Here is a 13974-nt window from a genome sequence, read left to right as displayed (position 1 = left end):
ATCTATTTGAAGCTTGGGTGTGGCCCAATGATGTCGAAATGGAAAGTTAGACTAATCTTAAGATTAGATATGATTTGATTATGTAAATCTTATAAATCCCTTCATTGTAGGGATAGACTAATTTCATCTGTCGATATAACTTGATCTAAACTATCGATTTTAGGGGAGCTCAACTATAAATACAATTGAGAGCATTTACTCAAACACCTCTCATGCATAGTTTTCTGTGACTATTCTATCCTTTTGAACATTATTTTGGCTTTGTGTTGTTTTCGCTATATAAATTGGTACATTGGAGGAATAAAGCCGCACAGATTGTAAGGCAAAAAATCAAAGTCCATACCAATAGAACTTACAACGTCGAAACGAAGATTACAACAAAATAAAGGTTTTTATAAAACAGAATTTGAGTTTTAAGCATTCTGAAATACATCCAAACTAAGCAAAAAAGCTTTCATCCTTTCTTATTTGCTGTGACTCGTGTGAACTTGATGCATTTGAAACTTGCATAAAAAAATCAACATCAAGCAAACAAATTACAAATTAGAAAATGAAAACTCAATAAGCAATCAACACCCATGCATTATGCACCAAGGATGAACATGAAACACACAGACAAATTTAAATCCCCTTCCAGCTTGTTAATAAGAAGCAGAAATCAAAATTGTAGAGTGAAATAATATTTGAACATGAACATAAATCACTTTGTGCTATAGGTCCTAGGATCCAACAAAGCCATTCTCAAGTCTGTACAAGTAAACAGTAAAGCATTACTACACTGTACACAAGTAAAATGGAAATGATGTGTTATATAAGCAAGTAACAAGAACACCTTTCAAACAAGAATATTGTATCCATTTTTTTATCAAAGGTATTGCTTAGCTTTTGAAGCTACACATTAAGATTAGAATCAACATATGCATATCTTAAAATAAATTGATACTATTATATTTTACCTGTTTGCTGCCCTTCGTTGGATATTGAATTGATGCCCATGCTTGGCACGTGTGGAAACCTCGTTTGCATGATAGTTGCATGGCCTTGATGAAAGAGAAATAATCATTAAACTCAATGGCTTTTCTCAAAACTGATATCAGTAAATACAACAGCCTGCACAACGAAAGATGAAGACAGGTTATGCGATGGAATAGAATAGAATGTACAAATCCTAGAAATACTCGTGCAATATAGAGCAAGATTTTAGCTCAAATTGCATACTAATTTCCCGGTAAATCACTTTCAGGAAATTTCCATCATACATATCACTTCTTTCCCCAGCTTAAAAAAAGTTGAACTTGGTTTTCTTCCTAACTGTATCAGATATAAATAGTGGAATTGGAGATGATGATAATTGAATTTCAGTATGATTTCTCAAGGATTATTTCAAAAAATATGGAACTTCCAAATTCAATTAACCATTAAAAAGGAACAAGGTAAGCAATTACAGACAGTAGAGATCCAAAGACTAAGAAGCACCTGGAAGTCAGGAAGTTGTTCCTTGGTTAATTTTGTTGTTAAGGTGGAAATGATCACAGCATTGTTAAGCTCCTGCAACTTCTAAACAGAGGCATGGGCCCTGTTTTTACCAACATCACTCTCGGAGAACACAAAATTGCTGGATAACTCCCACAATTTCGCCACCCCTTCATCATGCAAAGTCATTGATTTGGCACCAGCGAGAATGAGATTGTTTTGTTGGGTTTGACATAAATTATCCAAAAAAATAAATTATCCATATAATTCGATAAGCTTAACCTGTATGGATTCGACTGTGGGATTCGTGGACATCTCTACATTGACATTATGAAAGACAACAACATGCAATGAAAGATGTAAGAGAAAAAACCAACGTTATGTCATGAAAAGAACAACCCTCCCCCAACAAATGGATCCCCTGTTAAAATTGATTACTAATAGCAATTTGCTTCTTTTGCCATGTGTAATGTAGAGAAGGAAAAAAATGAAGTTAATAAATAAACAGAGAGTTTTCAGCCATTGCCAATGTGGGCAAAATGAAAGAGTAAACTACTAAAGCCCGGCACTTTCTGAAATTTTAATAAAAAAAGCGCCCTTAAAACTAATATATGTCGTAGTGGGTAAAAATCACATCGGTTGCTGCATAGATATGTCGCTGAACCAATCGTCGCAACTCTTTGCCAAAGGTGCATCAATCCACACAGCGCCGCTACTCTATATATTTGAGGAAGTTAATTTTTCTGGTTACATTAGCAAAAGGTAAGACATAATATCAGTGAAGGTGGAAGATTACGGGTGCGGTATCAGTTCGATATCCATGATGCTGTTGGTGGTTGCTCTGCTGTTTTTGGGTCCGCTTGGACTGCCACCATTGCAGCCTCCTCCCGCTTACATATTCCTCATCATCGCTTTCGTCTTGGTCTTCGTTTTCATCTACCTCTCTCATGCCTCCAAATGATGATCCATGGCGATTTAGTTTGCTTTCCAGTATTATTATTCTCTTTTATTCAGTCGTTATCTGATGATAATATGCTTAATTTGGTGGGGATATTAACCACCAATATACAAAGTTATTTGTTGTTTTCAGTTGTTTATTAATAAATTATATGAACTGGATGGAAGAATGTTTGGGTTTATCTAGTACGTACATAAACCATGCAATGCATGCATACTTATGTTTCTTTAAAATGGACACGACGCCTTTTACTTATATGATTCTTTTACGTTAATAATGTCGTTCATAATTTTAGTGTGATCTTCACTTCATCCATCCATCACGTCAATCAATTTAAGTACGGAGGGACTAAAGCTCTTTTTTCGCTAGTCTTCTTATGTAAATTTAGTTTACTCAGGTTGTGCTTATGAACTTAGATTCAAAATAAGGATTTAAGCAGTTCCATTGTCTATGCTTGCTGCAGAAAGTGGTTAACTTTCGCGACTACGCTTATAGCTTTGGTAATTGATTTGACACTAGCGAGAATGAGATTCTTTGCTGCACAAGCAAAAGAGATAAACGTGTAACTGAGATACCAATCTATAATAATCATCATATATACATCCCAAAATACAACCAAAAATAAAAAGAAGCTTCACTTTATTTCCCAAATATTTTAAAGCAGAGTAATGCTTGCATTATCCAAGAAATAGATTATCCATAGCATTCTATAAGCTTAACCTGTATGGATTCGACTGTGGGATTCGTGGACCCCTCTACATTGACATCATGAAAGACAACAACATGCATTAAAAGATGAAGAGAAGAGCAACCCTGTTACTAATGGCAATTTGCTTCTTTTGCTGTGTGTAGTGTAGAGAAGAATAAAAATGAGTTAATATTAAACAGAGAGTTTTCAGCCATTGGCGTGGACATTGCCACCTAACGTGGGGAAATGACAACAAGGAAGATTTCCGAATCTCTTTTATCATCAATTTGTAAATTCAGCCATAAAAATAAGTAAAAAAACATATTCTTGATGCATGGATATCAAGTGATTAATCTTCCATTTTAGTATCTAAGAAAGTAAGAATTCAATCCAATTAATTCCTCAATCGGCCCAATTAATCTCCTCCTTTCTCAACACCAAAACATTGCAATTCTACATTCTAAAGGGGAAGAGGGGACAAACTGGCCCAAGTATGTGACCATGGTGCTCAACAAAGTAGTAGCGATAGTGCTGGATGGTGACTATGCCTTGTAGTCTCCATGTTTGGATCAAAGATTTGAAAAAGTAATTTCAGTTCTATCAAGTTTTTCAACAACTTCAAATTTTATAAGAAATTTCAAAACTCAAAATCCTTAATTAAATTCCAGCTGTTTCTAACTTAATTTATTAAAATAATTATAATTTTTCAAAGCATATTTGTATATTATTTCTTTTAATTAATGAAAATTTGTAAAAAATTAAGATACAAACACACCATATATGACCGATTCTAGTAATTGACAATTTAATTTCTTCTAAATAAATGTGGACAGTTTGAATTAGTTAATATACTTTAAAAGCTGAGATGGTAGAAAGAAGCTCAATTGTGAAAAATATTTACCCATTCACTGACTTTTAAAATTCATAAAATTAACTTACAAAAACATTTTTAAAATTAGGAATATTTTACAATATTTTAAACAAAATTTTAATTTCTTTTGTAATTTTCAACTACTTATTATTATTATTTATAATTTTTAAAATGTAGAATATTTTATTTCTTTAAGTTTTTATTTTGTAAAATTCACTTGTGCCTTTAAATTCATAGTTGTATTTATTTTTGGCCAAGTTGGACGAAAATTTAAGAGATTTTAAAAAAATAGAATTAAACATCTCTTAAAATTTTAAAATCAACATTATCAATTTATTTTTTATTTATTTTAATAAAGGAAACAAAACATATAAAGTTTGGTTAACAGGTTGAATTAATGAAATATTTCAGTTCGATTAATTTTTTTAATTTCGGATCAATTAATGGTTAAAAGAATAAAAAGTTTGGTTAATATAAATACTAAGGGATAAATATTTAAATAGTTTAAATCTCTTAGCACTCTTATATTGTAGATAGATATTAATCTTAGCCATTGATGTAAATCAATCTGTACCGTTGATTCTAGGTAGACTTGCTCATGGGTTGCGCCATCAGCTCGGCCCAAAAGCTTACCCAAAAAGTGAGAGGGTTCGGGTAACAATATAGGCTCGAAAAATGGACTTACGAAAAAATGAGGCTCGTTTAGAAAACGGGCCGAGCCTTGGGTAAGGCTTTTTTTGCTATTTTTTTACTTTTTTATTATTTTTTTCACTATTTTGCTACCATTTCACTATTATATTACTACTTATTTTATTGGTATTGTATAACTCCTATTTTATTGTTAATTTTGTTACTATTTTAGAGGCATTTGCTTGTTAAGTTGCATTATTTAAGTATATATATTTTAAAATTTATTTTTAATTTGTTGGGAAACATTTGTTTTAATATTTTTAGTATTTTGATGTATTATTGTTTTAAAAATAATATAAAAATTAATACTGGTTAGGTTTAGGTTTTAACATTTTTATCCGAGCGAGGCTTAGGCAAAATTTTAAATCTATTTTTCAGGTTGGGCCCAAACCTAGCAAATGGACCTATAATTTTAGTTAGACCCGGTCTAACCATGAGTATCTCTAATTCTAAAGGAACTCAACTATAAATAAGATCATTTGTAACCACTTCGTTCTGCCTGAATTAATATATGCTAAAAGTATTTACTCAAATACTTATTTTGCATTCTCTTTTTATGGCTTTCTTTGTTCCCAAAACAAGAAACTTAACAGTGTACTTTTTCTCCTCAGCCCCTTGAAGCCTGCATGGGCGATTTCAGGGCCTTGGCTCCCATTATCCCTTTCAATTATTTGAATATGTTGGTTATTTGTATTAATGTAAAATTACAATGGCCACTTTTTAATTTTCTTGCACCCTTGTTGCAAGTGTATAAACAATTATATAACTAATGTTTTTCTGTCTTGTTAGAAAATTTCATTCATTGCCAGTACTTTTCAATCCTTTTGTGTTTGAAAAAGAATGCTTCACTGTTCTTTAGTATATAACTAATCAAAAACAAAGCTAAATCCAACTTTTAAGCAAGTAAGATAATATTTCAAAGTTATATTAATTGTTTAATTGCAAACAATAACAAGGTTTCCATACATAGCAAAACAAAACCATCCTACTCACATAATTCTATATAGATATCTAACATACACGCATGCAATGTAAATTATTGCCTTCTCGTCAACAAATCCCTGATCACCACTCGAAGTATAGTTCCGATAACCTTTCCGATCAACGAAAATATCAAAATTAGAAGATAAAGGTGAAGATAATGACAACTTTTGCATAGACAAATAAATGGATCCATTCTTATCAATAGAGAACCTCAAACAGCTACTACCAATCTACTTACAGAGAAGATAAATGTTGGGTAATGATGAAGAGAAGTCTCTTACATATATATAGGGGACAAAGGGGGTAAAGCTTTTTAATTTCTTCTTCCACAAGTAAGCTTTTATGAAGCTGTTAGGAGATTCTGAAGGGCTAAACAAACTACACATTGCGTAATAGTGTGGCTCGAAGTGTTGGGGATTGTAAGATCAAACTTTTTACCATCTCTAAAAGGCAATGATTAGTAGTATTTGGAATCTTTAGACGGGATAGAGAAGGTAAAGAATTAAAAACCAAACACTTATTTCACTCTTGTTATATTTTATTACACGTGGGTCATATATAATTTAATTTATTTCCAAAGAACCACGAAAGGTGACTCATATATAACCTAGTTTATTTCAAAAATAATTATAAAATATAATTATTTATTTTATTTGTCTAAAATAAATATAAGCATATTAAAATTATAAAATATATCATTCAAACAGCATTTAAAAATAAGAGTATAATTACAATTGAGTCTTAATTTGATTGATATTTGTATTATTGTTAGTATAGAAGGACGTGGATTTGAGTGCGTGAGGCACATTATCCTCCTATTTAAAGAGTTATGGATAATTCTTGGTATTATATAAAAAAGAGCAAATATGATAAAAACCTATAATAATATTAATATTAAAAATAATAATAAAAGTATAATCACGATTTGAATGCGAAGGGCATACCGACGTAAAATCCACTTGGGAGGCAAAAGAGAATTTAATATTTAAGCTTTAAAATTAAAATATTTAATATTTTAATTTACTAATAATATTTCACATTAATAAGAACTTTGATGGAATAATGTAACAAAAAAATAACTGATATTTTATTTAATTTCGTAAGAATAAAAATAATTGAGCTTAAAAATTCATAACTAAATTAAGGTCCTGTTTGCCATTGTTTACGGGTCAAAAAGTGCTTTTCAACCCTAAAATAACGCCAAACATTTTAGCTTTTGAGATTGAAAGTATGATGAAAAAAGTGTTTAACCTTAACCATTCATTTCTCACTAGACTTTGAAGCTTCCCTTATAAACAAGTAAAAAAAAAATGGATTTTAAATCGGCAACTAGAAAAGAAAAGAGCAAGGGTATTGGATATTCAAAGTTGTGATTTGGTAGAACATTAATTTCCCAGAAAGTTTTGGGTCCCCCTACTTGCTTTATTCTTAAACAGCACGTACAAATTCCTGGTTTGTTTTCCCAGGAATATTGAGTTTCATAGTGGATTTTCTTAGAGTTTTCTGGGAAAAGCTTTTATTTTAAAAGATAGAGTGAATTTCATTGATAAAGTTTTAAGAATGAATGATTCTTCAATATATGGGTTTATACTCATCCATATTTGTATGTATTTGCGGGTTACGTGTTCATAGTTAACAATGAACTTTTCTGAAAAATTTTCAGAATTGTAAAGATATAATTTTTCTGGAAAAAATTACTATGAAAAACATATCTTGTGATAAAAGATATGTATCGAGGACATATAAAGTGTGTTTGGCTTATTCAAAATGTTTGTTGTTTGTTTTATAGAAAATAGTTTGATGAATAAAAATATTAATTTATTGATTAATAAAAATTAAATCCATTTTTATTTTATAAAAAGTAAATATTATTATGTTAGTAATAAAATATTAATCTTAACTTTTAAAATATTTTAAAATACTAAATATTAGTTTCAATATTAATAAACCTACATATTTATATTTAATCACACAATACATTATTTATGTCGAAACCATTTTTTTGAAAAATGGGGTCAACTTCGGAAACGGAAATGAAAGAACGGGAGTCGCCACCAATCCTTTTTGATGAGGTGTGATGTAACGCCCCGCACCCGAGACCGTTGCCAGAGTCGAACACGAGGTGTTAACAAACTTAATTCATTTATTTACACAGTTCATTTTAAAATTTCCAGACAAGGTGGCTAACTGCGTCACTGTCACCTTAAAAATCATATCTCGAGTTCCAAAACTCTAAAACTGATTCCGTAAATTTTCCCTGAAACTAGACTCATATATCCATCTACATATTTTTTTCTAGAATTTTTTATCAGGCCAATTAGTACAGTTTATTAGTTAAAGTCTCCCCTGTTTCAGGGTTCGACTACTCTGACCTTCATGCATTACGACTTAGATATCTCCCTGTACAGGGCTTCAATACATATGCCGTTTGTTTTTAATGAAACTAGACTCAAAAAGGAATCTGTACATATAAAGCATGACTTCTAATTATTTCTGGTTAATTTATGGTAAATTTCCAAAGTCAGAACAGGGGATCCAGTAACTGTTCTGGCCCTGTTTCACGAAAACTTAAACATCTCATAAAATACGGCTCATATGGTCGTTTCGCTTCTTCCATATGAAAATAGACTCATCAAGGTTCGATTAAATAATTTATTTATTATTTAATTACATTCCTAATATTTTTAGTGAATTTTCAAACTCACATCACTGCTGCTGTCAGTATCTATTTTAAGGTAAATTTCACCTATTTCATAGTTTCCATGATTCAACTAGCCATTTGACATACATAGCACCAAATATGATCGTGATTAACCATTCCAATGGCTAATCATTGCCAAGCATTTCCACACCTCTCAATAACCATATATATACAAAATGATTTTAATACTATGCTCAAAATATTTAAGCCATTTTCGCATGGCTATCCGAATATATACACATTACCAAAGGTACTTGATTAACAACAAAGGTTAGTCCTATACATGCTATTATCAACGTTTAACTAAAAGAGTACCAAAAGGGCTTAGATAGTGTGGACGACTTCGACTTCGACAATCCCGAGTCCGATAGCTGACGAACAAAAATCTATAAAACAGAGAATTAAAGAAACGGAATAAGCATTTAATGCTTAGTAAGTTTTGAGTAACGAAATTATTTACGACTAAAGTATAGCGTTCATATGACTAAACGAATAATTTCATATATGCACAATCTCAAAATCATAATTTCTTCACGCTTCAACCAATATATTCATACACAGGGTATCAAACCTAACTAGAGGCCGGAAGCTCGTTAACCAATTGAGCGAGTACTATTTGAAAGGAATCAACCTTTCCGATGCATATACGAAACATACCTTATCGTTTGTATTTTATGAGCGTATTAATTGAAATTATTACAGCAAGATCGCTCGCTTCTAAACCCAAGTATCTTCGGGATTTAGCCGGATATAGCAACTTGCACAAATGCCTTCGGGTCTTAGCCCGGATATAGTCACTAGCATGAACGCCTTCGGGACTTAGCCCAGATATAGTAACTTGCACAAATGCCTTCGGGACTTAGCCCGGATATCATCCGAATAATCAAGCACATATACCAATAAATCATGACACATCCATATTTCATTATCAAAACTAGAATTCAAACACAAGACGCTTATCAACCATTACCATTTTCGGCTCAATAGCCACATACAAAGAGCGTGATTTTGATTTGCTTTATAACATGATCTCTATACACATTCGGCTACCCGTCATAGGTATAAACTAATCACCTCAATATACAATTCAAGTAGAATCATTATATCACCGTTTATTTGTTATGCTTATATGTCATGACTTAATCAAATCATAAACTAAGTTTCATTACTCGAAAACTTACCTCGGATGTTGTCAAACGATTTCAACGGCTATTCGATCACTTTTTCCTTTCCCTTATCCAACTTTGATCCTCTAAGCTCTTGAGCTAAATCAAACAATTTACTTCCCAATCAAACACAATCACACGGCATCCATATACATTTTAGAACCATTCTTAACATATTTACTACTCATTTACAAACAAAATACTCATATCACATTTATAAAACTACAAGCCGAATATACCTATGTGTGACCATCCCAATTTAATCGATTTCTTGTTTTATGCACTACCACATATTCACACATATATATATATTATGCCATTTACTCATAAACCCCATTATGCCGAATCCTTAAGTGATTAAACATCAAATTTTTACTCAATTCCCAAACATATAAACAACATTTATTCATGACATCAAGCATCTTCATTTCGGCTATTACACATATATACACTAGCAATCAAATACTAACATTTGCACTTCACCTTAATAGCTAGCTTAGCAAACCTTAATTTAACATATAATTGTTCATAACACAATTAAAGCATCCTCTCCATTCCATCAATTCAAAACACATACATTGCCCAATAATATCCAAAATCATATTCGGCCTTAGTACTCAACTTGCTAGCCGATTTTTCTCCATCTAGCAACTAATGCACATATGTGCTCATTTGTTAGACTCTACTTCACCTAACTACCAATTTTCTTCTTTTCATCCAAATAACATGAACAACAACCATTTCTTGAACATTTTCTCTTAGCCGATTACTCATGTTACCAACAAGATTCAAAATTTGGACATGGGCTAAGCAAGGAGCTTAATGACTAACTCAAAAAAAATGCTAGAAATCCAAGAATCATCCTTGAACTTACCTTGATTTAGCTAACCACCATAGCTGAATTTTTCCAAGCTTGTTCTCTCCTAGTCACGGCAATGAGGAGCAAAGATGAAAACTTTGGTTTCTCCTCCCATTTACCACATGTTTTATTATTCTTAATTCCTTATTTTATTTTGTAAACTAATAATGCTAATATAAAATACATATTATCATCAATGACCCATACCATGGCGGCCACTACTTATTATAAATGGAAATTTGACATGCAAACCCATCATTTTTATAACATGCATTAATAGGTCCTTATAGATTAACCTATCACCTTTTAAAAGTGTCATACATAAGTCCTATTAATTAAATTCACATGCAATCGACTAAATCGAAGCTTAAAACTTTCACACATTCATATTCACATATTTTAGACAATAAATATCATATTCAAATACTTCGGTGACTCGGTTTAGCGGTCCCGAAACCACTTTCCTACCAGGGTCAATTTAGGGCTGTCACATGTGATCGGGTCACCTTGTAAAAGTGGTTGTTTTTAATAAATGATTTGATTTATTTAAACAACGGTTTTGGTCCGCGAAATTCAGAAAAACAGGTTCGGGAGTCGGTTATGTACGAGGAAGGATTAGCACTCTCGTAACACCCAAAAATTGGTACCTAGTTGATTAATTAGTGTCTTAGTGTCGAAAATTGAAAACTTGAAAGACTTTAAAATACAATCCCTCTTTTTGTAAAAAAAACACTCGAATGTTAAAGACCTTCTCGTCTCTAAGTAATAAAATGTCACATCCAGTAAGTTAGGGCACGACATATCGAACTTTTGAGAGTAAGCTTGCCTTTTATTTAAAATTTGTGTATTTTAATCTTTTTTAAAAGGATATTCGATTATTTAGGGTAAACGAGGAAAATTGAAACCCAATAAGTTAGGGCACGATCTCTCAAACTTTCAAATACCGAACATTGCCTTTATTTACAAAAAATCTTATTTCGAGGTAACAAGATGTCATACCCAGTGAGTTAGGGCACAACACCTCGTATCTCCGAAAATAAGCACTTTTATTCAAAACCTGTAGTACGATTTAAAAGAATATTCCATAACTTTGGTTAAATGAGAAAAATCGAAACCCAGTAAGTTAGGGCACGATTTTCTCGAATTTCCAAATATGGAATAATGCTTTTATGAAAGATTTGTTTTTGTCGGGTAAAGGTTAATATAACATAAAATCGTAATAAAATAAAATAATGAAGAATAAACAAACAAATAAAAATTTCGATATTAACAAACATAACAGAATAAAGATAAACGCATAATAAGAATAATGAGAACAGAAATGGAGAAATAAAACGAACAAGCAATGTAAAAAAGTAAAAGGTTAATAATAATAATAATAATAATAATAATGCAAATAAGTATTATGTAAAACGTATAAATAAATGTGAAATTTAAGTAATATATGATGATGATGATGATGATGATAATAATAATAATAATAATAATAATAATTGTCGAAACCATTTTTTTTTAAAACGGGGAATCGACTTTTGAAAACGAAGATACGGAGTCGCCACCAATCCTTTTTGTGGTGTGATTGGGCCACCTTATAAAACATTTAGGTCTACGAATTTTGAGAAAATAGGCTCGGGAGTTAGTTACGTATGAGGAAGGATTAGCACCCCCAATACGCCCAAAATCGGTACTTCATTGATTAATTTATGTCTTAATGTCGAAAATTAAAGATTTGAAAATATTTTAAAGTATGATCATCCTTTTTGAAACATTTAAGTAAATTAAACATGAGTTAAAGACCATCTCGCTTCAAGGTAAAACGTCACGTCCAATACGGTAGGACATATCGTTTTTGACCCCCGATTATGAGCTTGTCTTTTATTTAAAACATTCGAGCACTTTATTTTTTTTTAAGAAAAAGGTATTCGGATATTTAAATCAAACGTAAAGCCACAGCCCAGTATGGCAGGGCATGATTTTTCGAATTTTAAAATACAGAACACTGCCTCCACTTTTCAAAACTTGGAGAAATTCAATAAGAAGGATATTCGAATGGTTGAATCGAACAAAAACCGAGACCCAATACGGTAGGGTACAATTTTTCGAGCTTCCAAATATCGAAAATTGTCATTGTTTAGGAAAAAATTTAAAGAATAAATTGATTAAGAAGGATATTCAAATACTTAAATCGAATAAAAAACGAAACCCAGTACGGTAGGGGACGTTTTTTAAAACGATTAAGTATAGAAAATTGTCTTTATTAAAAACTATTTGGGAACAAAACGTTGAATAAAATACTTAAATCGAATAAAAAAAGAACCCAATACGGTAGGGCATCTTTTTTAAAACGATTAAGTATAGAAAATTATTTTTATGTTAAAACAAGTTGAGAATACATTATGGAATAAAAGAACTAAAACGATTAAAATTTGGGGAGGAAAAAATGATAAATAATGATGGATGACATAAAAATGATAATATGAGAATCATGCTAACCCTATATTAATAATAAAAATTTAAAAATGGAAACAACAATAGTCATAAATATGATAATATAATAAACATGACAATAATAGCAATATATCAATAGTATTACTAAATATAATAATAATAGCAAAATTAAAATAATAACGATGCTAAACTAACAATAATGATAAATAATAAATAATAATAAGTATAATAAACTATATTTAAAATAATTAATTTTAATAAAATAGATAAAAAATGAATATCATATAAAGATAATTTTAAAAAAAGTAACCCAAAATAATAATAATGTACAATAGTAGTAAAAGAAATTATAAAATAATATAATAAGTTAACAAGTTAATCGCCAACTTGAAAGAGGTTCCAAGCAAAAATACCCAAATAACATATCAAGCTTTAAAATAAAATGAACAATAGGAAGATAGGAGATTTTAAAACACTAAACACTACTATAAGGGTAACACCAAAACTTTTAAACAAATAATGGATATAAAACTTAAAAACATAAATAAGTAATCATACGAATGAATTTTAAAATCAATGCCATAAAATAAATAATTTACATGGAATTAGATATGTATTAAAAATATAAAATAAATAAAGAAAAAATACAATAATACATAAAAAATTCCTAAAAGATTAAGCAATATGCAGAGTGATACATATAACATTTAAGTAAACAATATGTGAAAAGAATAAACCTAATATAAATAATATATAAAAAGGGTAATGATGATATACAAAAGTGATTTGGGAAAAAATGCACATGGAAAAAAACAAAAACCTCGAAATCAACAAAATAATACAAAATTATATGTTAAATAATCTGCTCTTATTTTAAAAGGGAAAAGAAACTTCGTTGTAAGCATAATAAAACTAAAAGAATAATCTATAAATAAAACTAATCATTTAAATAAAATTATGGGCTGAAATAAAACGCGCATAAATAGTCTGGTATCAAAATTAAAAATGACCCAAATCACCAAAAACACTGTTCATGCGTGGACCAATTCGAAACAGTGCACAAACCTTTGAAGAGAAATGAAAGAGACATAATGGGGATAGATTAAAGGGGATGCAAAGTAGGAAGGACTGGCTGC

This window comes from Gossypium arboreum, chromosome 11 (genome assembly GCF_025698485.1).
Source record: "Gossypium arboreum isolate Shixiya-1 chromosome 11, ASM2569848v2, whole genome shotgun sequence".
Taxonomy (NCBI): domain Eukaryota; kingdom Viridiplantae; phylum Streptophyta; class Magnoliopsida; order Malvales; family Malvaceae; genus Gossypium; species Gossypium arboreum.
The sequence above is the reverse complement of the archived record's forward strand: the minus strand, read 5'-3'. Positions refer to the sequence as shown.